The 27,323-nt window shown below is 42.4% G+C and overlaps 1 protein-coding gene across 8 annotated transcripts in view; it reads right to left on the reverse strand.

Annotated features, from left to right (window-relative positions):
• The window catches only part of KLF12 (KLF transcription factor 12), a 246,910-nt gene that overhangs the window by 197,324 nt on the left and 22,263 nt on the right, over positions 1–27,323 (reverse strand). The window contains exon 1 of one of the 8 annotated variants that reach the window (XM_055703200.1): positions 12,637–12,800. The exons of the other annotated variants lie outside the window; for them this stretch is intronic. The gene's annotated coding sequence lies outside the window, so the exon portion shown is untranslated. Of the gene's footprint in view, positions 1–12,636; positions 12,801–27,323 lie in introns of those variants that run through there. 8 annotated transcript variants of the gene reach the window in all.

Raw genomic sequence — 27,323 nt, forward strand, 5'->3', positions numbered from 1 at the left:
ATGTATCCAACAGACGAAAGAAATTTTAGACCTTTAGAAAAACAACTATGGTTTAATTTCAATTATTTTCTTTCTTGCATTCCTTAATTCATACTTAATTTAACACCCTATTTCTTTTTATCAAGTTAAAAATCATAACACATCACGGAACGCAATATCTAAGGAATAATCCAGACCCAGTGCAAGCAGTCGCCAACCACAGTCCTGTTTTTCATGCCGTACCACCTCTGTGCGCCCCAGCCACAACTTCCTCAGCCGTAACATGCAACAGCAACTCTAGCAGGAGAAGACAATCACATTTCCTGGCGGAGGGTACAGTTAACCAAAAGAGATGAACACACCTAAAGGTGTGGTGCCACCAGCTCTTTCCTCCCCCCTCCCCACTTTGGATTCACCTCACTGACTCTTGGTTCATGAGAGGTTCACCACCTCTGATGTTCGTCTGAATACTTCGGAGAACTAAGGTCACCAAGCAGGCAAAACTATAACTGACTTTAAAATAAGTAATTTTCAGCCAGATTAGTGAGCTGAATATGCTTGCCCAGAGGCTGAATCATACTGGAACTAGCCAGGGAAGGGAGTACAAATGGAAGGAGAAGGGGAGGTGGAGACCACTGCTTCTGGCATAGTGAGATGCAGGGTTTGCCAAGTCTGTCTCATCAAAACTATATCCAGTGGACAAACGGGACAACATACCAACTGCTGACTGTTACTGCAGAACTGAAATGCTTTCTAGAATTTTGACATTCTTCAATAATTTCGCACAGAATTTTTAAATAACATAAGACAACACACTTTTGATTAGCGTATCAAGATAGAGAGAGATGTCAGGAATTCGTCAGCAAGAGCTGGTAGGATCATGTTCTGTGGCCCCATAACCATTTCATTTTTCCTGCAATTTTGGAATCATCTCAGGACTCATCTACTGTTGACAGAGCTATATACATTTCCTCATTCAGTGGGATCAATCCTTAATGTAATTGCACTCCCAAAACAGTGAGTGAAACAAAGAGAACTCTCCATAAAAAGGAGATGAAGAGTCCACAGGAGTATTTTTATTTCTCAGTACTCTTTCTCTTTACATTACAGACATGCATCAAAAGAAAATTAGGTTAACCCATGAGTGCTATTTAAGTGTCAGATACGATGCCAACAGGCACTTTAATAAAGACCAGACAGTCAAAGACTAGAGGTAGGATATACTGTGAAGACTTCAGCACTTTGCTTCTGTACAAGTGAATGTGTTTGAATGTTCACCTGCACCGTGTATCACAGCAGGCAGTACAAAGGGAATATTTAAATTCTGTGTGTGTTTATAAAGGCAAAAGAAAATAAAATTACAATGAAACCTCAAAGATTTGCTTGTAGGAACAGCAAATGAGAGAAGCATCCCAGACGCAGTTGCTAAGCCCATGTATCACACATTCTCACACTCATCTAGGAATACCTCAGCATAGTCTCTACAGTCAACACTTATTTAAGAAAACTGATCCACCCAAGGTTAATTGAAAGCTACCATTATCACTGGGCAACACTTTAATTTCAATAACATAAAGACCATTAGCTTCCTTTTCTGGACAATATACCATTTCTATCATATAGCAGACTTATTTGCAGTACAGTGTATCTTCTCCAGTCCTGTTAACTTGTTTTCTACTGGCAGAAGATAATTTATACCTGAAGTGACTTTATTTTTAATTTTGTTAAGATAGCCTAAGCTAAGTTTCTGTTCAGAACACATTTTTACAGCTGAGAATTATCAGTCTCTGAAGACACGGATTTCTAGTGGAAGCATGAAGACATTTAACTAGAGATGGTAAAAGAAATATGGGTTTTCAGCTACCTAATATAATGAAAAACCTTTACAGTAAGAATATAAAAAGAAATGGACAGTTCAAGGTAAAACATTATCTACAATCACTTCCATACATGTCCTATCTTTATGACTGCTGGCTGCAACCTTTTTAAGGTCCTTTCACTGATAGTGCTTATCTCAGCTTTCATTTTAAAAGCTTCTTTTAAAAAAAAAAAAAAAAAAAAACAACTTCTTGCAATGAAGTACCCTTCAAACTACAGATCAAACTGCTTGATTTTGACTTTGTCCCAATGATTTTTCATTCCCCAACTACCTTCTAATATCAGAACCACAAACAAAAAGGTACCATGAACTCCAATGTTTAGAAGGGACAGCTACTCAGTTTATGGAAGCGAAGCATTACTTGGCACTTACAAACAGACCTGAAGATCAGATCCAGTACATGGCAGTGTCCACACATTCCCCACCACAGCTCCAAGCTCGCAGCACCTGATCCTCAAGGTCTGGCACCCAGAAGCCTATGATGGGGTCTTTATGCTTGCAAAGAGAGGCACTTCAAGCAGGACTGAAGCCTTCACCCACACTTTTAAGAGCTGACCAGAATTAGTGAACTACTAATGCACCAAAATAAGGCCAGTCTTAAACCCAAATACTCTGCACAAGGTACCACAGCTGCAGTTCCCACACTCGAAGAACAAACTTTACTCACTTGAGGAGAGCTGACAATGTTTTACCCTTCTTGGCTAAAACAAAGCAGCAGCAACAGAACAGGGGGTCAGCACCACACTTCACACCTGTCAGGAATTGCAGGGAAGACTAACCTGCTCCTCCCAGGTCAGTGAGCTTCAAGTTCAGCTTCTCCCAGCCAGGAACAAGAGATTGCTCTTCCAGAGGGCACTGAGAAGCAACGGGCAGCATAACTGGCCATACACCAAAGGCAGTTCCACCTTCGCAGAGCTGTTTCATGCACCTGGATATTCCCTGAAGTCCTTAATTCTAGTCAAGCCCCACACGTGCCTTGTATGACCATCATTTCAAGATACCAGGCAACCTTGTCTTTCTCTGTAATTAGATCAGATCCTTCTCTGGAGATTCAAAACCAGCCACTAGGGCAGTAATTTCAGCAGGATGTAAGAATACTCTGATTTTCAATAGCATCTAGGCACTCCCAAAATTTCTTCCTGAAGGAAGATGAACAGACCAAGCACATCAGCCATGCAACAGGGAACACAGCTACAGAAGAGCAGCAGAAGAGCAGGAGTCTCCAAGTCTTACACTAACAGAAGGAAGCCGAAAGAGGAACATGGCAAGTGGGAGCAGTTACTTCAGGGACAGGAGGAACAGTAGCAATATAACCTCCTTCCAGGAAACAAAAAGGATGGACAAAGGAAGAAAAAGAGCACTAGAAGGATGTACATGAGGAAAAGAACAGAACATGCAAAGTAAAAAGTGGTGGGCAAAAGGAGGAAGAATGGGGTAAGTGATGGAGAGAGAAAATCCAAAAGAAATGGTGTAATCTTCTACAGCTCTTTCAGTATGAAAATTTTAAGTACGTTAAGAAGATTCAGAATACTCCTCTGAGGGAACAACATAATTTTTGTTGTTGTTGTTTGGTTGGGTGTAGGGGTTTTTTTCCCCCACTTCTCTTGTTTTTACAGAATCTGTTGGATCAGAAAGCCGAGTGAGTCGACCACTGTCAGGAAGTGAAGTCATCAAGACAAGCTGCATCTATTGTTTTTAAATTGGAAGAGCATCTTGCACATGCATACTCATGAGCAAGAGACCAGAATGGAAAGAGAGACAAAAAGGTGAGTGAGCCATAAACAGAAAACATCAGACAAATGTGAATGAGCCACTAGAATGAAGATGAGTCAGATACGAAAACAGATTTTAAAAGTGTTCAAAGAAATGGGAGGATAGAAAAATTCAGAGAAATGCAAAATTTCAAGCTACTCAGCTTCAATGCTTCTGCTTTCCTTACTTTTACATTATACATATCTGGTGATGTTCTGTATTTATAAACATAATAAATAGGTGATAGAACTGGTAGGAGTACTTTCATCATATTAGTATTTCTGTTTAGAGTTTTTGCAAACCAGCAGGAAGACAGAAAGAGGAAATAACATCTACTGCACCCATGTTCCAGCTCTGCAGGGGGGCATGGGAACCCTCCCACCATGCAGGCTTCTGCTTTATTTCAATTTCTTGAAAGCACTTTCTGTTGGCGACTACTGCAACCTCAGAGGAAGGAGTCAAACTCTGCAGCAAGAGATCAGTACCATCCTAGAGATTTTCCTGCTTTCTCCAATCCCTACCTGACCACAGACGATTAAAGCTGGGGACTGCTTTTAAAGCCTTGGGCTAGTTTTATTTTCTCCACTATCTACCTCACCTAGAACTGGAGCAGTGCTCTGGGTCTGGCACACTAATGTTTTTTTCTGCTGTCCAGCTAGCAAATATCTTGACTTCTTCCAACTTCGTTGGCTGTTTTCCCACCCAAGCACATATGTATATAATAAAAGAATCCCCTAAAAATGTCAGTCTGAGTATCTACAAAGAACAGTTAGCCTCGATCTTATAGGTCTTTACAACCTATACTATTTTATGATTCTATGATTCCTTCCGTGTTTGTGTCTCATATCTTCCTGCCGTCCTGGCCAAAAGGTTCCAGAACAATAACGCAACCTTTCCTCAAACCGCATGACAAGGGTTCTTCCTGCAACAACCCTCCCTCAGTCAATGCACCAGATTCACACTTCGCTTCAGAAGTGTTCCCGCATACAGGGACAGAAAAGTTGCATAGCCTCAAGAAGCTGCCAAAGGCAGGAGAGAAACACAAGACAATTGTGATTTTGAAACATGAGACAATTGTGATTTCCAACCACACTCCACGCAGCAACGTAACTTGCAAACAACTGATGGTTTGAGCACATATCCTTCAACCACCACTGCTGAAGAGCTGCCCCACGGCTGCTGAAACTGCCCCAGGCAGTGGTTACCCTCCCTTCAGGTCTAATATTCCCTGTTAGGGAATGGTAACACACTAATACACAACATACTTGAGCAGATCACAGCAACCTATGATGGTGTGAGGTTGGGGCAGCCCGTTTTTGGGGTAGTAGCTGAAACAGTATGTTATAAAATCCAAAGTTGCCTTGCCTGGCTTGCACAGTCCTATTACGGAGCTCCTGGAACACAGGAGCACAATGTCTCGCATGGTAATTGGTTTGCAATTTGTGAGCCTCTCACTGGTTTAGCTCAAAAGTCCTTACATCTGAGCTTGAGAGGCATTTTCAAGAGCATCTCAGCCATTCAGACACATCCCATTGAGAGCTAGAGTCACATTTAGTTGTCTCATTCAGATGATTTGAAAATACTACCTTTCACATTATTTTTTGCCATCATGGTCTATGTCTGCCTCCCTCTAATGTCAGGCATCTAATTGAAGTACTCAGACGGGGAAGCAAGGTGGCCTAGATGCTCCCTCCCCCCAGTTTACACAGGAACAGACGTCTCTGGAGGTTGCCACAGCCTGCCTCAGATCTAGAAGGGCTTTTTACCTTTCCCTTGACCACAGCAGGAGCATTGTTCTGACTACACCTTTACTTGAGCAAACTGTCTCCATCAGGTGTTAAAAGTTGAATGAAATAAACCTAGGTCATCTTCCCTTACTGTTGTATTTCATATTCATATATGCACACATACACATATCCATGTATAAATATATACAAATACATACACATATGTACATACAGACATGCATATAAAAACACACGCACTCTAGCATCCTTCAGCACAACTGCTCTTGGTATGCTTGCACTTAAGCTGTAAGCTGCTCTTGCAAAGAAATTAACTGACCCAGGACAGGACACTTATTTCTCCCATCCACCTCTAAGCCTTTAGTGGGTGTGGGTGCATCTCCCGACACACTTTTGTACTAGCACAGCTGGAGTCATACACACAACAGAGAAATGAACCCAATTAAGTTTTTAAAAATACTAGAAAAAAGTTATTACTGTCTTCAATCTATAGTAAAGACGTGTAGTTTTGCTCATGAACATGTCAGTACCTTCCTAATGACTGCTTCTGCTTGCTCTGCTGAGATGTCAACAGAGCCAAGAGCTAGCAAGCACCTGTTTGGAAGCAAACCCTCCACTTTTGCAGACCTTTAATAAGTTAAGAGTCTTTGCATCAGTACATGGTTTTGCCTATTGCTTACCAGGCAAAGTCTCCACACAAATAGATTTGCAAGGTAGCACAGCTCTCACACAGTTAACACTAGTAGACATGCATTTGGCAATGTGTAATCTAGCAATAGGAATCAGCCAAAAATACTGTTTTGTTTTTATTTTTTACATAAAAAACTGGCACTCTGCCCTGCCATTACAGCAGGCTGCACCAAGAGGAGACAAGATGGTCCTCTGCATCCCACCTGGGTCCTCTCACACTGTATTTACCAGACCTCACACAGATAGTACTTCAAAGTCAAATTCTCTATTTCTACTTAAAACATTGGTCATGTTTTTGTGGGGCACTCTCACCATCAGGTAGCCAGATGGAATCAGTCTGTTGAAGAGAAACAAACACAGATCAATAACTACAGTTTGATTCGTGTGCTTTAAATATTGTCAAAACATGCATGAGGAGAAGGCTGGTGGACTTCACAGTGAAAGCTCAATGCACTCCAATACTCCTGTACAGGGAACTAGCATCCACAGGAGTTAACTACAGCAGGAGAAGTATCTGCAAGCAGACAAGACAAGTAAATAAATAAATAAGGATGGGGAGCATTTCATATTCTTTCAGCCATTTATATTTAATGATCTCTATACAACACAGTCTACAGTTCTTCAATAACAGAGCCGTGCAACATGTGAATGAGAACAGGAAAGCATGAACTCTGAGATCAAACTGCAACTCCTCTGGCTTTAAATTGAAAATAACAGTCCTTTCCCTATTGATTTTTTTTCTCCTCTTTCATTTGTGAAAAATTGATTTCTCTCGCCTGTGTTTACTGAAGTGTCCACACCGGCAGCTCACTGCTTGCTTTAGTCTTTTTATTTGCTCATCCATACCTCCAAGTAAGCCATGTCAAATAAGCACCTGGGAGCCCCTGTCCCATACTCACCCGTGCTCTTACCAAGTCTCAGAAATCCTATCCCTCCTGCATTATGACCAAAAGATGAGGAGGCTCCTCCTGCCTTTCCAGAGGACACTCAGAGCCCACTCTGGTAGCCAGAGACCCTTGGGACAATGCCCACATCATGCTTTTTTGCAGGCAGCCGTATCAGAGCAGCACCAATACGCAAGGAAGATGCAACAGGAGCTCACACTCTCCCGACAGCTCCTGAGACAGCAGCAGTGTAACAACCCCAGGCTTGGCATACCTGAACACCCAGGAAATCTGGCACAAAAAAAGAAAGCCCTGGAAGAAGAGAGAATTTTGGGAGGTTGAGATGAAAAGGCAGGAAGTACTCACACCATAAACCCCTCAACACAGCCACCATCCGTTTCTTTGACTCTCTTAGTGATGGATTTAACAAAGGAGCCCACACTTTGCCCTCTGAAGACAGCTGGACTAGCTGGAAAAATGCCAGACAACTCCAGTCCTTCAGATCTTGAAGCTATAAAAATTTAAAATTGTAACATACATATAAATTTTTTTTAAAAAAAGTTTTTACAGAAAGTTTTCCACTGAGAATAATTTGGGAATTTTAAAAACAAAAATAGCAATTGAGACTAAATCTGTGGTGCTTATGAAATACTAGTATTTTAGCACTGAATCCCTCCTATGAAAAAAAAGGAGCTCTTAATTCTCAAGGCAGGCCAGCCTGTGCGGCAGTATTTATGATGCACACACATGTCCACTCTGAACACGTGTGGCTTATTTCATTTTTGATCTGAACTAAAACTCACAGATGTGAAAGGTATCCCCACTTTGGCAATCAATCTCTTTTGCACTAAGAAAAACTGCACATCGCACACAAAAGAATGTAATTTGCATGTAATAGGCAATGGAATTTTAAGGTAACTAGCCATGTTGCAAGGTTATACATTTAGAAAACTAGAATATACTCTTATTGCAGCACCCTTCGAGCATTAACTGTTTGCAGTCAGATTTAAGTCAAATCATTTTAAGCCCTTCATGACTATTTCATTGCCTTTCCCTGGCCCTTGGGTCCAGGGGTACAAATTGCACACAAATTATGATGTAAGCCCACAATTATACAATTCTACCCCTCATTTATTAGACTGCAAAAGACAAGAGACCAAGTGATCGTGACACGATCAACAGATCCACAAATTATAAAAGGCATCTAAAACCCTAATTATCTATTCAGGATCCACTATAAGGCAACACATCCTGCTTGTAGGCTATGTGAAAAATAAAGAAGGAAATTAAGTGACCCTCCAGGTGTCAAAGGGACAAAGCCCCCAAGCGAGAGGACCTGGAATGATGGTCCTTTGTATGGTTACATCCTAAATGGACAGCACCTGCATGGCACATTGCACTGCAACTCCCACAGTGACATCGTCCGGTACACAGCAAGGGGTGATTCATCTCTTCTGTATCTATATCCTATTCGGTTGATTTTCTACGCAGCAGCAATTCCCAAGGAAAAAATAAAAAAGGCACAAGTTCTGCCACAATATTGTTCATTTAAAAAAGAAAGTGTCTCACCTCATGCAGAGATGAATGATTCATCATTGTGCCCTGAGGAATATCCAGGCCAAACAAGGATGCCAGATAAAGAGACATCACTCCACAAACCAAGAGCAGAGTAAATAAATAAAATGAGATCTCTCCCTTTCTAAGAAAGAGAAGCGGCATTCTGCTTTGAATTTGGGTGTGCTCTAAGCTTCAGAAAATTTAGTGTGCAACAAATCTTTTGTTGAAGCAGTACCTGAGAACAAGGAGTTATAACACAGGTCCACAAACCTTGTGTCAAAAGGAGCAATCTCTACCACTCTTCAAGCAGCTAAGTTGAGCTTTATTTCACATAAGCTGTAAATGTCAAATTACCCTAATTAGGAGTTTGTTGACCCTAAGTTTCAAATATATCAAATGAAAACAAAGACAGAAGAGCTGAACTGCCCCTGGAGATGTGTCACTCTCTGGACAGACCCTGCAACACAGAGGCCACCTCTGTACCAGCACGTTGGCTTGGGCTATCAATTTACCCTGGTTCCCAGTGAAGCCATGGTGCACGCAAACGAGGTTGCTTCTGGAGGAAACTAAACCAGAAGCCCCCCTCCAGCTGCACACCAAATGTACTCCAACACCCAGTGGGGTCATAAGGGTCTGCAATAACAACTGTTCTCATCACTTCCATCTGCTCCTGCTGCTCCAGATCACCTGCTTGTGTAGACATAGCCTCCAGCACATAGTTAGGTGAAACAAGTCTATACCTGGTAGTTTCAAGATTCTGCAACTGCTTCAAATCCATTTGAAAATAAACTCATGCTGCATGACATAAGACATGTGTTTTACTAATATCCAGCAAATACTGATTTGGTAATATTTTACGATTCCCTTTTCTCTCCTCGACTCCCGCTGCTTCTTTGATCCACCTCCCCCTACTTTCCATGCAAGCTGAACATTTAAGGATGTTTACAAATAATTACAAAATCATGGGAAAGGAACTCAAAGGCTTCCTGAAGATGAAGAATTTGGCAGCTTTGCCCCTGGAATGTAACAGTAGGTGTCCTGAGAACATACAAGGAGGGCATTGCTAGACTTCACAGACATCCTCTGATCATAAATGCAGGCATCTGGTCAGTGGTACCTTTGGGCAGCAGCACATCTGAAGCCATCACCCAAGGCTCCCCCGACTGCCAAAAGCAGGGGAAGACAGGCTTCTAGAGCTCAGCACAGATCTCACAGCAATCTTCCAGGTATGCTTGGCAAAAGGACTAGCCCCAGAAGGAAAAGTTCAGGTCAAGTCATTGCAGGTAAGTGGCCCTTGCACAAGCATCAAATACCACTACAAAGGGTACTGGATTATACTATGCAAGATACTTTTCCCACTTGCAAGACTAATACTTACATAATAGTATTTGCTTTACGGCTACAGTACTGATATACACTTTTCCTATAGACTTATTGATTAAATCATCTTCCTTAAAAGGACAACATTCCTTTTATTCCTCATCTATCTTTAAAGCATTTTCTTTTTTATTTTCCGTTCACCTCCTTTACTATATATCTGGAATTTATGCAGAGAAATACACAGAACCTACCTCTTAAAATATTTATTGTCAAATGCAAGCTTTTTCTTGTTATTATTTTGTGAATTTAACTACAGAAACCTATACCTTGATGGTCTGAAGATGCTCTTTGCTTTAACTCATTTTATTTTGTCCAACAGGCAGAACAAGAGTATTTTGAATGTTCTGACCAAAATTATTTATAATCCAAACAAGACTTCAGACTTGGTCCTGCCTGATCAGCTCTTATTCATCACCTCCCTGCCCTGAAGTACATATCATGTCCCTCAACAATGGCTGAGAATAAGAACTACAACTAATGTACGTTGAATTCCAAAAGCCAAGACATAAATTATATAAAGTTGTAAGCTGCTCTCATAATGCTGTTTTTGCATTTTAAAAATTAAAAGTACTTCTCTCTTGCATACTACCATTCATTTCTAAAACAGTTTTTTAAATTATCAAGCATTAGATATATAGCTTACATATAAATTATATAAATACATTATACATTATATATTTTTATATATATGTATGTATATAAAAAAATATAAAGCCTGCATGAGACCACCTTCATGCAACAATCTCCAAATTTAATTAATTTCCAGAGCATTAACAGAGTGGACTGGTTCAGTAGCTTCCTACAGGAAGCCTGTCCCAGAAGGAAGAATGCATCGCTAGCCTTCCAGCTTCTTGTCCTGAATCAAAAATACAGTTTCAGACTTCTTCCAGCTGTAGAGTGAGCTGCTTTGAAATCAAAACAAATGCCACTGTTTTGACAAAGACTACGTAACAACTAAATTCAGGAAATGCTTTGGCATTAAGAAGCCAAATCTTTGTCACAGAAATTTTATGTGATTATTTTGTAATGAGTTTCACAACTACAGAGACCAATGTACTAAGAAGAAAGCTTCTCTTATAACATTCTGGTGCTCTTTGGTGGTTGCTGTTGTTTTTTTTTTCATGTGTGTTCCCAGGTAAGAAAAAATATGTGTGTCTCAAAAAGGGTTACGTGAATTATTAGTACATTTAAATTGTTTGCCCCAGGCAGGAAAAAAGATCATGCAGTTATAAAACAATCTCAAGTGTGCCAACCATAAAGCAAGCAAAATGTAAAAGATATGTGGATATTTAAACAAATGGAATTAATTCAAGTCCTTTGCTCCATAGTATCTGAGTACATGAGTACCACATGTTCCAAAAGGAGGTAATGAAACATAACTAACATCTGTCATCTTAAGCTTAGTCTCTCTCCAATCTTTCCTGGGAAAAACCACACGTGCACTGCAGCATTTGGGGGATTTGGAGTTATTTTATTCTTTCTTTTGTCCCCCACGTGCATCTGCACATTTGTTTATCCTTAGATAGATAGATGAGAACATGGATGATTTGAGAATGACCTCAGGAAAGAGGCATGGAGCAGCAAGATCCAGAGGAGTCTGAGCATCATTAAGGAAACAGATTGTCTGTAGCAGGAAACCAAGAAAAGTTGAAAAGGACAAGAAAAGAGGAGATACAGCTCATGTTATCCAAGATGTCTTGCTGTATAAAACTTAACATACACTACACGCATCTTCAGTTTTCTTAAAGGCTAGGAAAAAGGAATGTATTTGGGAAAATCCAGCTTTTCCAGGCTTTTCTATTGGTTGTAAGGTGTAGTCCCCTGAACATGCTCCTTTCATTTCAACCATCTCTCACCATAAAAGCAGTTGCCCTTATTTTTTTTTCCATTAGTATTTGAAGGCAATCACAATTTGAGTTCCTGGAAACATAGCTCAGAGCTTCTAAATTATTTTCCACATACTGTACAAGGAATGCTCTGCCTCCCTCGTGTTCTTGCCATTCCCAAAATAATTCACTATTTCCACTCTTCAGCATCTGTGAACCAACAAAAAAGTCAGAGCAGTGTCTTGCTGCAACCCCACCACATTCAAACAGGAAACAGTCCTAAACAGGAAGACACAACCACAATGTATTTGATAACAAGCACCAGCACGACCTGAGGGGGTCACTTAGGCTTCATTCCATCTTTCAGGCATTGTATGTAATCTAAAAATAACACAACTGTTAAGTGGCTATCTTATCACTGATCTGAACACTTGGAGTGGAGATATTTCTGGTCACCAAGTAATATTAAGTTTAATCTCTCTGTCTTCAGAACAGAAAACACTCAGAAAGGAAAGTGGGAAATATGATTCATGATGGAGTTAAATCAGATGGTCTTTACCACAGGGTCACACAAGCACTGCCATGCTAACTCTCTCACAGTCACTTCCAGAAGCTCCTACCACTCACTCAGATTATTCCATGCTTGGGCTATGCCTAGAAAGCAGTGTTTGCTTTGGAAAAGACAAAGATTACAACTTTCTGTCCAATTTTGAAGCGCAGGAAGAGGCAAAAAGGTAACCATGTCCAGAACTGAATTCCTGTTCTCTATCACCACCAGAACACCCTCAAAGATATTTTTTTTTTATTTCCTGAAAATCTTATTTCATGTAATGATCTGCACTAGTAAACCTTCTTGCACCACTATGCTCATAACCCACAGCTTTCCTTACTGCTATTTCTGTTTTCCCCACCACCTGCTCAGTGATTTGGCAAATGGATCTTACCTTTCTCCGTACGCAGGCTCTTAAGATGCAGCACATTTCTACCCTCAGACTTCAGGGCAGATAGGAGAAGTCATTTTGGCCTTCTAAAAATCCAGTCTTGTTCTGGTCTATCAGCCTGTTTTTAAGTTCTATATCTCTGACCCCAAACAGCCAGCCCTTGAATGCCTTTTGAAGCTAAATACCAAAACAGGAAGCTCTGGGCAGGTAGGTGGGAACAGCCAAGAGAGAAGTTTATTAGAGAACTCAACAAATTTTGCTTAGGAGGAAAGAAAAACCTCTTATGGGTGTCTGCTACTTCTGAAAAACCACCAGCTCAGGCTCTCACAGGCAGCTCTCACCTGCCCTGTTTGGACCAGCTGCACACAGGGACTGCAAACCTCTTCATTTCCACTGGAGGACATCGATAGACATGACATGGCACGAGACCCTCATGCCCTGTGGCATGCCCATCCCTCCCCATCACCTATTTCCCACACCCCCTGACACCCCATCTCTCAAATGGATCATCCTCCAGGCCTGTTGATTTCTCATCTCCCCGATCCAAATGAATGCCACCAGATCTTTGCACTCAATTGCACCGTTGCTTGACTTGTGCTACAGCAACAAGAAAGCAAACACACGCTTCTTCACCCAGATGAGGTGCTCCACCACACCCCTGGTGCTGGGGACTGGACAGACATAGGCATGGAGGAGAAAGGCAGTCCACCCTCAATGCACCTCCACCTCCCTCGCAGGGCAATCTTGGGCCACTGTGAGTCCTATGGGCTAAGCTTTGTCAGCTGCTGGAGTCTACAGACACAAAAAAACAACCAAAAAATGGAACAAAACGTGCACTGTCAGACAGGACTTTCAGAAGAGGCTGGGCTTCTCAGAAGTTAAAGCATCCAATTCAAGACATCTTTAAGTGGTTAGATTTTACTTGTGCTATTGCTCTCTTAAAGATTGTCTTTAAGGCTGGGAAGCACATAATCAGGAAACCTAAAAGACTCTTGTGGCTTTCAGGAGGCGTAGGTGTCAATGCAAAAGGCACTCTGAACTTTAATTCTTCCATACACACATTTGTTGTAATAGATTTAATGGTATCACAGCCCCCTACACATTTGCATTGCTCTGAAATATCAGAATTTCACAATCAAGCACTTCCCCTGTCCGGTAAATTTACAGATACAAGGCAGCAACTAGGAACTGTTCACTGAACTCGTCAAAAGACAAAAACCAATCCAGCTGCGAAATTAATTTCTTAGCACACAAATTACAATGCTCAGTGATCTCCTTTGTTCATAGGAGGACTAGGTACAAGGGGGTTGTGCTGTTTTCTACAGTAAACAGAGGTCTGGGCAAATTCAGAAAGTCCAAAGCTCCCCATGGAAAACACGTTGCCAATAACTGTCTTTTAACATAGCAAGAACTCCAGCTCAAGTAACTTCCCTCATCACAACAGCACAGGTATAAAAGCAGAAAAGGAAGGGGTTCTTAAACATGTTGATCCCGAGAGATTTATTACCCAAAATGCCACAACAACACATAAAACACGCATGTAAGGCAATCCCATGTTCCTTACAAAGACACCACAAGACTTGGGGACTGCCATCATCATCTCCATAACCCACCAAGACATTTTATGAAAGCAACTGCTACGTTTAACCAAGTCAACATGAATCTAGACCACCCGTAACTCCACATTAGGTGTAAATGCTGCACAAGAGCAAGGTATGATATAAAAAGGAGCTAATCTAGTTACTCAGTTACAAAATGAGGTGCAGACCAGCCAGATTTTTGAGCTCTTTGTTCCTCCTGCCCCAGCTGGAGAGTTCATCACCTGCCCAACCCACATGCCATGCTTGTAATTCAACCCTAGTGGTGACCAAAACAAGCTCAGCTCTGCACTTTCCTGACCTCTGAGGAAGCAGATAACACCAGTCAAGTTCAGAATTAACTGTCTGTGAAGTTTCATCAGATTTCCCTGCGACACAGGATGCCAACAAGCAGCAAGTGAGAACTAAACTATAAACGTGCAGCAATTTACCCTGCGCTCCCCCCGCCCCCGGTGCTTTCCTTTCTGCACTGATTTCATGCACAGCACTTATGCAATCCATCAGCTGAGGCCATGGCAGGTTAGCAAAGGGCAGCAGGGACAGGCTGCCCTTTCTGACTCCCCAGGAGGGGCGAGGAGAGCAAGGAGCAATGCCACAGGCAAAGCAGAATCAGCACAAGACACAGAGCTTTGGCAGCCAGGTACTTGGCCCTGCAAGGATCAAGGCAAGCCCAGCTCAGAGCTACAAAATCGCAGAGATCTCATAGAAGTCGGTCCTTACATGGAAGAAACAAGCAGGACTGAGCCTGGTACCACAAAGGTTCAGTATCCTTTTAAACATTCATAGAAAGCACCAGAAAAAGATACCCAAGACTAGAAAGAGTAAAGAGATTAATAGGCTGCAGAATGAAAAGCCAAAAAGAAAACAAAACTTCTTTTCAAAGTTGATTAATACCACCTCTTATGAGGAATAATATAAAAGCAAAATCCACGCCTCCATCACAGTAGAAACAGCTTAGCAGGGAAAAAGCCTGGCTGAAAATTCTTAATTTATCTTTGGCAACTTAAACCATTTTCACATAAATGATGTTTAGAAGGCAAAACTGACTGACACTTTGCTTCACGATAACACAACAGCCAAAAATCCTGGCCCATATGCCTCACTCGTTAGCATTACTGGGACTGGAAACTTCACTTCTGATGCTTTATGCATAAATATCATCTACCTACACTGGAGAAGGCACATCACACTAGGGTAGATTCAACCTTGACTGAGGTGTGTAACTTCCATTAATTTCTCTTTAATTACACAGAAAAATACATATCCTGTACAAAATAAAAATTACTGCAGAACTTGGGAGGTTCTTTACCAGTTTTGACCTAAATTCCAGATCAGGCTGCAAGTAAGATGTATTTGCGTGGCATCCAAATGATTAAGACAGGACTATTTCAACAGAATCAGGCTAATGCAGCCTATCAATTTCAGAAAGCATTTTAAAACAAAAACAAAACCACTTGCAACAGAACAAAACCACTGATAAGAGAGTGTATAAAACGAGCAGCAGACTGCAAGGAGCCCATTCTCTCTATTTCTACTGAAACAAACCAAAATGACCGTGACTTTCCTCTTTCCCCACTTCTCCCCAATATCAATTTCATATTAAAAAAATATTCATTGGTGTTTTGGAATTGTTTTATCTTTGAAGCATTTCTGCCTTAAAACAGTTGTGACAAACACAGAACCAGAATTTTTTATTCTTATTTGGAGACAGAACTCATGTCTCCTTCACACAGCATCTCCCACTGGAATTTAAATTTTCTTTAACCCAAGTTTTCAGCAGCCGTGCCGGCTATTCATAACGCAACCCACAGTGGAATCTTTCAGGGCTGCTGGCCATTGTGGTTACCCTGCTTCTTATAAATATGGCAGCTTCCTGCCACGGCTCCCCTGCTACATCAGGTCGAATCATGGCATCCTTCACCATCGTGACCCCCGAATGCAGTCATGACACAGCTCTGTCTAGTTCCATTAACTACACGTTGCAATGAGATAGCACTTCTGTGCTTACCTCCTGAACAGCCAGACCCTTCCTGAAGCCAGCCGAGGCTGCCAGGCTGCTCCTTCAGGCTGCGTACAGTTAGTATTTTCATGTTTCAGAAATAACAGTTTTCACAAATTGCCCACAACATGAAGTTCATGCTACACCTTTAAATATGCTGTGGTGGCAAATATGTAATCCTCAAGGCAGGGTCCTATGCATCGTTCACTCTTCCAACCCTGCAGGTACAAGCACATGAGATAAAGCTTTTGATTAAGTGATAATAATAACAAAAAGGACCTTTCTTCTCAACCAGGTGAAAAGAGAGAGATGAATTAAAAAAACAAGCAGAGCACCTTATCACTCCTTGGCGATCCTGTAGCAGATACATTTATTGCACAGCAGGGTACTGAATGTGTTTTCCTTTATGCTGATAAATTATAAATTATGTGTGTCCTACTTCTAGTAGTACCACTTTTTTGATCATCTCTTGCAGGACTGAGTCAGCTAATAGCAGCTTTGGTATTTCTGACCTTTACTTGGTCAAAAAAATTCCATGTTGTTGTTTAAATCAAGGATGCTGCCTGCAGCCCCTGATGGTCACCATTTCACCTACCCATGGTGACCTGGTCAGTTCAACAACGGCTGCTGCCTGACACAGAGCCATGCACATGTGAGGCTGAGACCAGCTCCTTCGGACGATAAATGTTGAGGTGCCCCTTCAACACTTCTAGCTGAGATGTTTCCAGTCCCTCCAGAGCCCTTCATCTACCAAAACCTCAACAGGGTTGAAAAGGTGATGCTGTCAATCAGCAAGAAAAAATTGCTGCTGCTGGGGGAGCAAAGGAAGAAAAATAAAACCCTCCCTCTCTTCCTTGCTTGCTGTGTGCCTGCACCTCCAGCTGCTTCAGTGCACTTGTGTCAGGAGATGAAAATAGATGGGCTTGACAACTTCGCTGTCTCTCTCAAAGAGGCCAGCTGGCAGAAGCAGCAGTCTGGTCCTGGGTAGAAAAAGGTGGGTTTACTATTTCCTCCTGGTTAAGCCTGAATGTTCACTTTCATTTTGACGGGGCCGGGGGGGGGGGGCCGGGGGGGGGGGGCGGGGGGGGGAGCAGAAAGAAAAAATTCTCTTTTGAACACAAATACTGAAAAATCTACACATCTGCCCACACCTGGTGAGTAGGAAACCTTCATGGGTGTCATCTGGTTCTACAGAACCTAATCTTCCCTATGAGGAAAAAGAAAACCTGAAAGTCATGACTGCAGAAAAACCCTTCCAAACACAAGCAAGCATAGAGTGTAGCAATGAGCTACAGAAATGCTCCCAGTGTTGCTGTTGTACCTCACACCACTTCAGAGCAAAAGTGTTCCTGTCTAGAAAACCTGGGGTCAGCCCCAAAACTGACAAGACTAAAGACTAAATTTCACACTGCTGCTGTTCTGCCATAACACAGGGAGACTCTGGAGAGGCAGACTAGCAAGACAGATGTAAATTGCTACGGGGCACACCAAAATCCAACAGGATGGTTAAAGACAAGCCTGCAAGAATGGAATCACCCCTGACCACCTGTGATGCACCTAGGAGTTGGAGGAGATGGAGATTCAGCTAAACAGTATAAAATACTCAAGTAGATGACTGAAGTTAAATAAACTTTCTTAAATAAACTTAAATGTATACCAGCAAGCTCTTCATAAGAACATCTGTCTGTAAGCTTTGCTCCAAAGCAAGACCACAAATCACATTACAATCGATGCTTTACATCTCAACACACAAATCAGCACAGAGTGCAAATGCCTGCAATGCATCACAACTTCAGAGCCCAGCTTTCCAGGCTTTGTGCAGAGGCAATGCTGTCACAGCCACATCCCCCTTCCTACCCCAACCGCCCAAGCCTGCAGAGCTGTGGTTCAGGGGACTGCAGCACCCCACTTGTGCACACCAAGCCACAGAGGAGCAGCAACCTGCAATCGCGTTTACAGATCACATGGCACAGTCAACATGCTTTTTTGGCCCAGGACCAGTCCACACCTTCCCAGGATCAGATTACCAAGGACACCGAGTCACTCACATAAGATTGCAACTGAGGCCCATGTGTGGTCACCAGGCAGCCAGAAGTGCCAACACAAGAGGAGGTTTCATAGGGCAAAAAGGTTTGAACTGAGTTTATGCGAGAAACCTAAATTAACCATCCTACTACCATGTAGGTCATTTTCCAAATCATCTCTCCACAGCATCATAGACGATCTCAAATTGGAAGGGACCCATAAGGGATCATCAAGTCCAACTCCCCGCTCTTTGCAGGGCTGCCTACCACTAAACCGAACACCAGCACACTCCCTGCCATCCTCAGGCTCAGGGGTGTTCAGCTACAGCTCCCAGTTTGTACTACAACGGGGCCAAGGGGATCCAGTTTGTAGTGGGACGGGGACTAGTCTCTACTGCGAGTGGTCCAGGGGATACAGTTTGGAATGGGACGGGGTCCCCATCCGTACTGGGAGGGGCCAGGAGATCCTTCAGATGCTTCAGAGCTGTTGCAAAAAGCTGCTAGGTTTCGAAGCCTATTTCTCATTCAAAGTCAAAATGACTAAGACACTTTCAGAAATTTTAACTCATTATTTATTTATATCCAGAAATAAAGACATGGGTGGTCTGAATAGATAAAAGTGCTATTTCTGATGGCCCTCCCTGTAACTGCTGGTACAACAGCTTGTAAATGCTTAGTACAGAGGTCATACACAAAAGATCACTTCTGAAGAGCACTTCTAGAAGGTCGTAAGAGGACCAACCCGCTTCTTCCCAAACGGACGTCTACTAGCAGCATCTCAGGGGTAGTGTGCTCCTGGCACATTCCCTGAGACGACGATACTGAGGGTCTGTGGGCTGTCATGATGTGGAAGCATAGCCTACTTTTTCTACCATTGATGGTCTGAAGTTGCAAAGGAAGAGCCCTGTGAGGAAAAGGGGGGAGTTACACTAAAAGGAGGAACGGTGATGTACAGAAAAAGGAAGAAAAAGAGAAGAGCATCAGCTCCAAATACTTCTGTGGGTTGTGCTTTGCTCTTTTTAAAGATATTTGGTACATACAGGTGGCAGATCAAAATCCAACATATGTCACATGGAGACAGCAATTTTATTAAGGAAAGGAAACTGAGCACACTTACTGGACTTGGACAGGCCTAGAGTCCGATGCCATCACTAACTGCCAATCCCGTAACTAATTCCCATCTCATGCCTGATCTTTGGGTGTTTAGTATATGAAGCTTTCCTGCCGCCACTGAAATGGAGTATAACTCATCTGGGTGGATGCTTTCTGCCTGCATCCTGTATTTGGTTAACACAGTATTTCAAGTTTTTCACACTTTGGCCTTCAAAAACCTCCTTTTAAAGGGAATCAAGGCATTTGGGAGAGGACTATAAGGGAAAGCAGGAGCTCCTCAGGGTGAAGGACTGAGGAGTAACACCAGAAGACCAAGAAGCCCAGTGAGTCCTAGATCCATCCCAAAAGGCCAGGAAGCAGGAAGGAACTGGACATGGAACTGGTCTGAAGAGCAGCTGTGACATTCATGCCAGAAAGTCATCATCACAGCAGCATGGCAGGGTGTCCTGGTCATTTATCTCATGGCTGCGTAAGCCTTCATACTCCTTCCCACCAAGAGGGACCCTTAAACTATTCTTATAAAGCAAACAGGACTAAGACAACTGTGGACAGCATTTTCTTCCTCTTGTTTTGTTACACAGACTGGGCATATTGATCCAGTAACTTCACTATAAGCAGCTCAGAGGTCCTGGCTCCCACAGTAGCAAAAATTGGTTTTGACATCCTGTTGACCGCTGAAGGACTACATGTAACCATGACAGAGCTAGTGACCACTGTAAGACATGGCCAAGGGTTGGGGTCTACCAGCACTGAGCTGAAACTGTGGTAGAAGCCATCTGTTTGCAGAAGATTAGTGGGGTGCCCCATACATGGAAGCTGGCCACATCAGGGCCTGACCAGCTGGGATCTGGGCCATCGTCCAAGCCTGCTGCTGTTGGCTGGTGAGAGCCACAAGAAAGGGGACTTTTCTACCCTAGATGAGCCATCTGCAGATCTCCAACAAAAACAAACCAAATGAAGCAGATTGCCACGTGACAAGGAAAACTCAGTAGGTAGATCACCACAAAAGCAATAGGAAGATTCTCAAGTACAGAACTGCAGATTGGAGATGGCCCAACACATGAATGAAAAGCAGATGGAGCCCTCAGACTCAGTACAACCCAAACATACCTGGAAGAACTTGTGGAAAGAAATCTTTTTTTACTGTTTTAAAGTGTCTGACCTGCACACAGCAAAGAGACTAACCCGACTGAACGGTACAGCCACCTCAACCTGTGCCTACAGGTAAACCTTCACAAGAAAGGGTTCTTAAGGAGGTATTTCTACTTCTAACAAAACAATTAAACCCAACCTAATCCTTTAGGGCTACCCTGTGAGTGCAGTCTTCTACTGACTACAGCTATCTGACTTCTGTGGATACTTTCACAGTTTGTACCTTTTCTGTGAATACTTCTGAGAGTTTTGTGCTGCAAAAGAAACTAATCCCAAAGCCCAACAGCATAGGTGGAAATTTCAGCTGCAATTCATTTGGTAGGTTATTTGCAGATGAGTGCCACCCAGGATCAGGATGACCACAGCCCAGAACACGACAGAACTGCTCAGGTGTCTCCAGCCACATGGGCTGTCACAGCAGTACAGGATCACTGCAGGACTAAGGTGAAGCAAGCTTTGTATATCACCTAGAAACTGTTACTAAAAGAACACACACCTGGGGATACCAGCAATTAAATACTGCAAAAGTGCTGGGAACTGCCCACCAAGGAGTCAGTTCACACCAGTTATGCCCACAGCCCACTGAAATGGCTCAGTGGCACAAACGATGCCAGTGTTACAACCCCAGGCTGACACTGCAACTGCGCCACTGAATGCTAAACTACTAGCCACAGAAAGTAACACTTCTGCTGAGGGCACAGAGACTCTGCTGGAGATGTATCAACATTCTAGCTAAGGAGAGAAGTCAGTGGGAAGGTTTACAAGCCTTTCGCAGGCAGAGAAGAGAGATGCAGCAGCTGGAAAGCAATGCAGCTGCAACAAATGAAGGGGGAAAGGAGTTCCTCAGGGAGGCAGCAAGTCAGGCTGGCCAACCTCACCAAGCCTACATACCAAAATCTCCATGTGCTTTGAGAAGCACAAAACACTTAGCTTGTGCCTTGGAGGAGCTGGGGGGAAATGACAATGGATCTCCAGAAGTCTTATTTCTCCAGCGCCGACACAGCACTCTGTGTGAGGGGGTCCAGCAATGTCAGCCTCAGCAGAGCCTGTTGGCTTGCCTCCTCCTACAGCTGTCTGCTCGGATCGCCCAAAATCCCTTGTGCCAGCACAGCCCTGCTTCTGGATACCCAATGTGTTGTCTCACAGAAGTTGCATGTGAACCACACATACTGATCCGATCACTTCAGCACAGAGATCTATCTTCTTCCCACCTGAAACAGCCCAGCTAAAAACTGGCGACATGAAAAAGAGATGGGCTAGGGCTTTCCTGCAGTCTCCAAGAAAAACTTGTTACATTTTTCATCTGATCTTCAACGCGTGAGCTTGCTGGTGCTCTGCCCAGAATACCAAACCCACCAATCAACGGGTACCGGATTACCTTACTGGGCACTTCAGGGAAGCCTGAACACAAATTTAAATTATCACTTAATCAGTGCTCTAAAAATAGCCAGGGGGAAGGGTCCATTCACAAAGAAAAATAAGCTATTTAAAAGAACAATGCTCTGGCAATCTCTTCACATTCACTGCACTTGGGAGAAGAAATCTATCCTTTATGAGCTGCTCTTGGGAATAAAGGAAATTCATGAACTTGCCAGATAAACTCTTCAGAGGGAGGAGAGGAAGACGACCATTTCACGCCCCTTTTCCAGTCAAGACTGAGTACACTTACAGGTGGGTGAAAGGAAAACATGAAGGAATAAACCTGATTTAGAAAGAGATGGATCAGAAGGAATGGGGAAGAAATTCAGAGAAAAGAGAAAGAAAAAAGCAAGTATTTCACTGAATAACTCCACTAAATCATGAAACAGATGGACAGGAACTCAGAGCAAGGAAAGAAAAGGGTGTAAAGAGACGATTTACACACACATGTTCCCATGCTACAGTCCTTGACAGATTTGACAACCATACATTGCATATTAGGCAGACTGAGTTTTCAGGAAAAAAGGTCCTTTACTCGGACCTTGTTGTGGGGATACATCATGTACCACAACTATAGCATTTTTCTAGTGTATTTTATTCAACACTTCCTGCATTAACCTCTTGTTTGAGGAGGATAATGCAGAAAAAAGGCTACCTCAACTACTCAACTTGTGCTATAAACTAAGGGTGAATTTCAGCTCACCTAATGTTATCTATCTAAACACTTTTAACTAAAGCTAGCAGTCCAAGGCTCCCTCTGTAGTTAAGGAAAAAGACAACCACCTGCAAACAGCAATTTATCCTCTTTAAGATCCATTTCTTTATCTAGCATGAGGAAACATCCTCTGGAGATCTTTCTGTCTACCACTGCTGATAGAAGGCATCTAGGCAACTAGGCTAAACAAGATGCCTAACTGCAGTGACTGAACGTAGGGGAAACGACTTTCACTCCCACAGCCTGCAAGGTGACAGAACTACTTTGGCACTTGGACGAGAACAACCTAGAGAAACCATCATTTGCACAAAATACTTAGAACTTCAATTCCTCTAGGGACAGAGAGGGGAATGCAGACACAGGTCAAGGACTGCTAGTGGAACAATCTCCGATATTTACATCTAAGCCTTGTTCTTCAAGCCAAAATTAAGTAAAAAACAAAGAAGTTTGAGTTTCCTGGCAAAGTGCACTTGGCATAACTTCTTTTCTGATGTTTACATGTACAGAGCACGGTGAGGGACATCTGCCACCACCAGCACACCTTCCTGCGGTCTGCACGGGGGACTTGGCTCCGACTGATCCCCACTGACAACATGAAGCCCTCGGTGAATGCTGCCAAAAGCTCAGTGTAACACGATGTTAAGGACTGGTGTACACTGCATACAGGAAGGTAAAGGAGAAATACGTATTGTAGGACTCAAAAGTATTTCCACTTCTCTGCAGTGCAGCAGGGTTACTTTTGAGTAAAACAGGATAACGAGGCTGATGGGCAACACTCAAACTACTGCGATTTGCTGCAGTAACTTTAACAAACCGCACTCAATTCATCTCCTCTGGCTTCTTTCCACCACGTTTTATCAACTTGTTCAAAGCAAGCATTAAAAGCTCTTTAGTACCTTGCTCCATTTGTTAACGCTCAGCAGACATAATTGCCAAGTAAGATATCTATCTGCCAGAGCCTGCTTATGCCTGAAACAGTGGAGGTCATGTTCTGGAAAAATTTCGACTTTGAACTTTTCCAAGTTTCTAATTTCCTACTGAAGTTACACACACATACAAGACAAGTGAAGGGCACAGAAAAATGGAAGTGAAAAATCAGAGATGTAGCAGACCCACCACCAACTCCAGAACAAACTCTACTTCTGAAACTATCTAAGCAATTTTAGGAATTTGTTTGCCCCATTTTCAAACCATGCATCTGAAAAACAAAGCCATCAGTTACCATTTGTGAAAATACAAGTGATCCTTGAAATGCATACAAATCCTCCAGCAACCAGTGCTGCCTCCTCTCTCCCGCCTGCTCCCTCCCCCAAAGACAGACAGAAGTACCAAATCCTGTTCAGGGTTCCTTGAGGAAATTCTGTCCACAATGTTTTCTCTAAAAACAGTCCACAACTGATTTCTTGTTTACTTCCAACATAGTGGGATTCAATTTCAGCACCCCAGCTGCCACATGAATCAAGGTGGGAAGAAGCAAGCTTTGAAGCATGGCCATGCAGAGGCCACCTCGCAGGATGCCAGAGCTCCAGCACAAAACGCAGCACCATGGAACCACAGGGACAAAGCCATTACAGCGCATCACAGAAAACATGTCAGACGTGGAACCAGTCCTGGGCAAGTCAGTCTTGCCTGAAGATACCTTACACATGCAGTAACGCATACAAAAAAAAAAAAAAAAACCACAACACACCACAAAAAAAAAAAAAACAAAACAAAACAAAAACATTTAACTTCTTTGATGGCATTTTCAGCCAAAAATGTGACTTGAAGAAACCTACTTTTTACCTTTCTTGTTCAGCTATACGTGCTGTGGCATAAGAGTTAAGCACCATGTCAGTTGCTAATGTCACCTGATAGCATACTAAAGATTTGTTAAACATGAGGATTTGCATGTTATTATCAACAATGTCATAAACTTACCAGACTTCTGCAAGAACCTCTCAGCTGCCATTAAACTGTTATCATCATCATTCCCCCCCCCCCCTTTTTTTTTTTAAAGGTCAGATGCTGATCAGACAGCATCACTTTTTGCTTCTCCCACTCTCACTGCTGGGAGCCCTCTCCTCTGCTCAACAGAGACCACCAAAAAACTCCCCTCCTGCCCACAGGGTTGCAAACCCAGCAGGACCAATCCTGCCTCCAAGTATCCCCCCCTCATCAACACAGAGGCTACAGCACCAGCATGAGAAGTGTGCTGTACGCACAGAAGCTGCCCACCGGTGGAGCTGATGTGCTCCCGGCAGTGAGTGAACCTGGGGAGCTAAGTCCTTACCTCAGTGCCTCCTATCTCCCTCACCCAGCCTCGAAGCAATCTTAAATCTTTTATAACCTTTACTGATGGGCTGGTTAGCAGGTTGGGGGAAAGGAGGGGTGGGGTTGAGTACCCATCATTAAGCCAAACTCCAGATAAAGTCTGTACCCAGGAGGCCTCAAAGTCTAGCAAGAATGGCATAGTAGAGAGACACAGAGACCAGAAGATAGTCATCACGCAATAAGGGAAAAAGTTATCTCCTTGAGAAATAAAAAGTTTAACCAAAGATGACAGCTTTATATGCAGGTATCCCTTTGGCTGGATACTAATGAGTAAGGTGGAATATGAGGAAAACAAATGACCATAACGAACAAAGACAAAACGTGAGGGGAAAAGAAAAAAAAAACAAACACACAACAGTAAAGTGTTGTAAAGGGTTTTTAAAGATAAGGATAAAGTTATCTTGATACATCTCAGGTAGATTTGATGCAAGGAGCTGCTTTCTGAGTATAAAGAAGAAACAAGGGTTGGTCAAGAAGAGCAAAGAACCAGAGAGAGTGGTGAACCATCACCACTACGGGCTCATTTGTGTGCAAGCACCACTTGTACTGAAATGACATAAACACCTAGGAAAGACCAAGGCAGTTCCTGTACAGCACAGAAATAATCAAATGAAGGACGGGTGACACACACTGAAATTTATTTTTATATATATAAATATATATATAAAATGACTGTATTTATATATATAAAAGTATATTAAAATACCTGTTCTATATGTATTTTATATACACACACTCACACACAGTACAGTGCATTTTGTAGTCACTTAAAAGAAGAATTTGTCCCCCTTAAACTTCCTTTTCCACAATGCTGATGTGCCAAGACTTTGGTTGTTTTTCCACCTGTTTTGACTTGCTTGGGGTTTTATTTGTTTGTTTGTTTTCATTTGTGGTAAGTATCACACACACACACACACCCCTCCCCTGCAGTGCTCTCCTGTGTGTTCCCCTGTTAGTCTGCTTGTGTCCAACTACTGCCAGCTGTCTTACCCTTAAGACTCTTAGAAGTTTGATTGTGGACCACCTATCATGAGGGGATCCTGACCTACGACCACAGTTCATACAAATAAAACAAAAGTTATCTGAAAATTAAACATTTATGATGTATTTATGGACAATATTCTCCATCAGAACAAGAAAAGCACAGCTCAACTCTGATGACTGAATACTGCTGATTAACATAATTGAATAGCTTTTGTGCTCTCCAAGCAGATTAAACAATTTACAGTCACCGAGTCTTTGGATAGACCCAAATGAGGAGCTCGGCTTCTCTTCGAAGGGAGCACCCATGTACTCTGTGTTATTCTCCACGGCCTTCTGATCAGGCACTACTATTAACAAAATTGAAGTGTGCTTCGGTACCAATTTAATTACAACAAACCTGGAAGAAAGATCTCGGTGAACAAGTTGATTGAAGTAGTCATACACTTTCTGAAAGACTTACTGAACAGCAATAATCCACTTGGATCCACTATAACTCTGCTACAATTCAGTATAAAGACAGTAAAGTTTTAAAGCTATTTTTTCTAATTTTAGTTTAACAGAGTACTGATGCACTAATATGGTAAGTGTTCAATATATTTGGTAACTGGAGAGAAAGATCAAAATTGTTCTTCCTCATTTCATTCTAGTAGAATCACTGACAGAAATCACATAGTCCCCAAAGTTAGCCTCTCCAAGATTTCAGCTCCTTGCCACTACTATGCTACAATGTGCAAGAGTTAAAACCTGAATCACATTTTCATCTGTTTGAAACCATTATCCACATAAAATCCATAATTCTTTGAAGTGACATGATGTGAGGTGCATCTTATACCACTCACAGTTTGTATAAATGGTAATGAAGGGAGCACTTTTTGAAAAAACATAACTACTACCTCCTTGGCACTGACATTAAACCAAGCTTTAATGCCTGGTGCGCAAAGCGGCAAAGGATGCAAAGCTAGAAATCTCTTTGGTTGCCCCTCAGTTCACTCCCGGATGTAAAAAGGTAATAATTGTCTCCAGTTACTTACTTTTAAGGATAGCCATCTATAAATACTGCTTCTTCTAACTATCCTATGTTTATTTACAAATATATGCACGCCATTTTTCAATGTCTCCATATGAAAACTAACACCAGTGGCTGAACTGTTTAAAAAACAGACACACATTTCTGGTACGCAGTTTCAGATAGCCTGAAAATTTACCCACAGGGTAACTTTACTATTTCAATAAATGAGCTGAAAAAACTCTACACCTCTAGAAAACACCCAGACTGTCTCAAGCCAATCTAATATAACCTCTAGTTTTAGTACCTTTACCAGAACGCTCTTCTCCCTCAAGTATTATCATCAATAATTGAATAAGTGAAGAAT

The sequence above is a fragment of the Falco cherrug genome, chromosome 2, assembly GCF_023634085.1.
Source record: "Falco cherrug isolate bFalChe1 chromosome 2, bFalChe1.pri, whole genome shotgun sequence".
Taxonomy (NCBI): Eukaryota; Metazoa; Chordata; class Aves; order Falconiformes; family Falconidae; genus Falco; species Falco cherrug.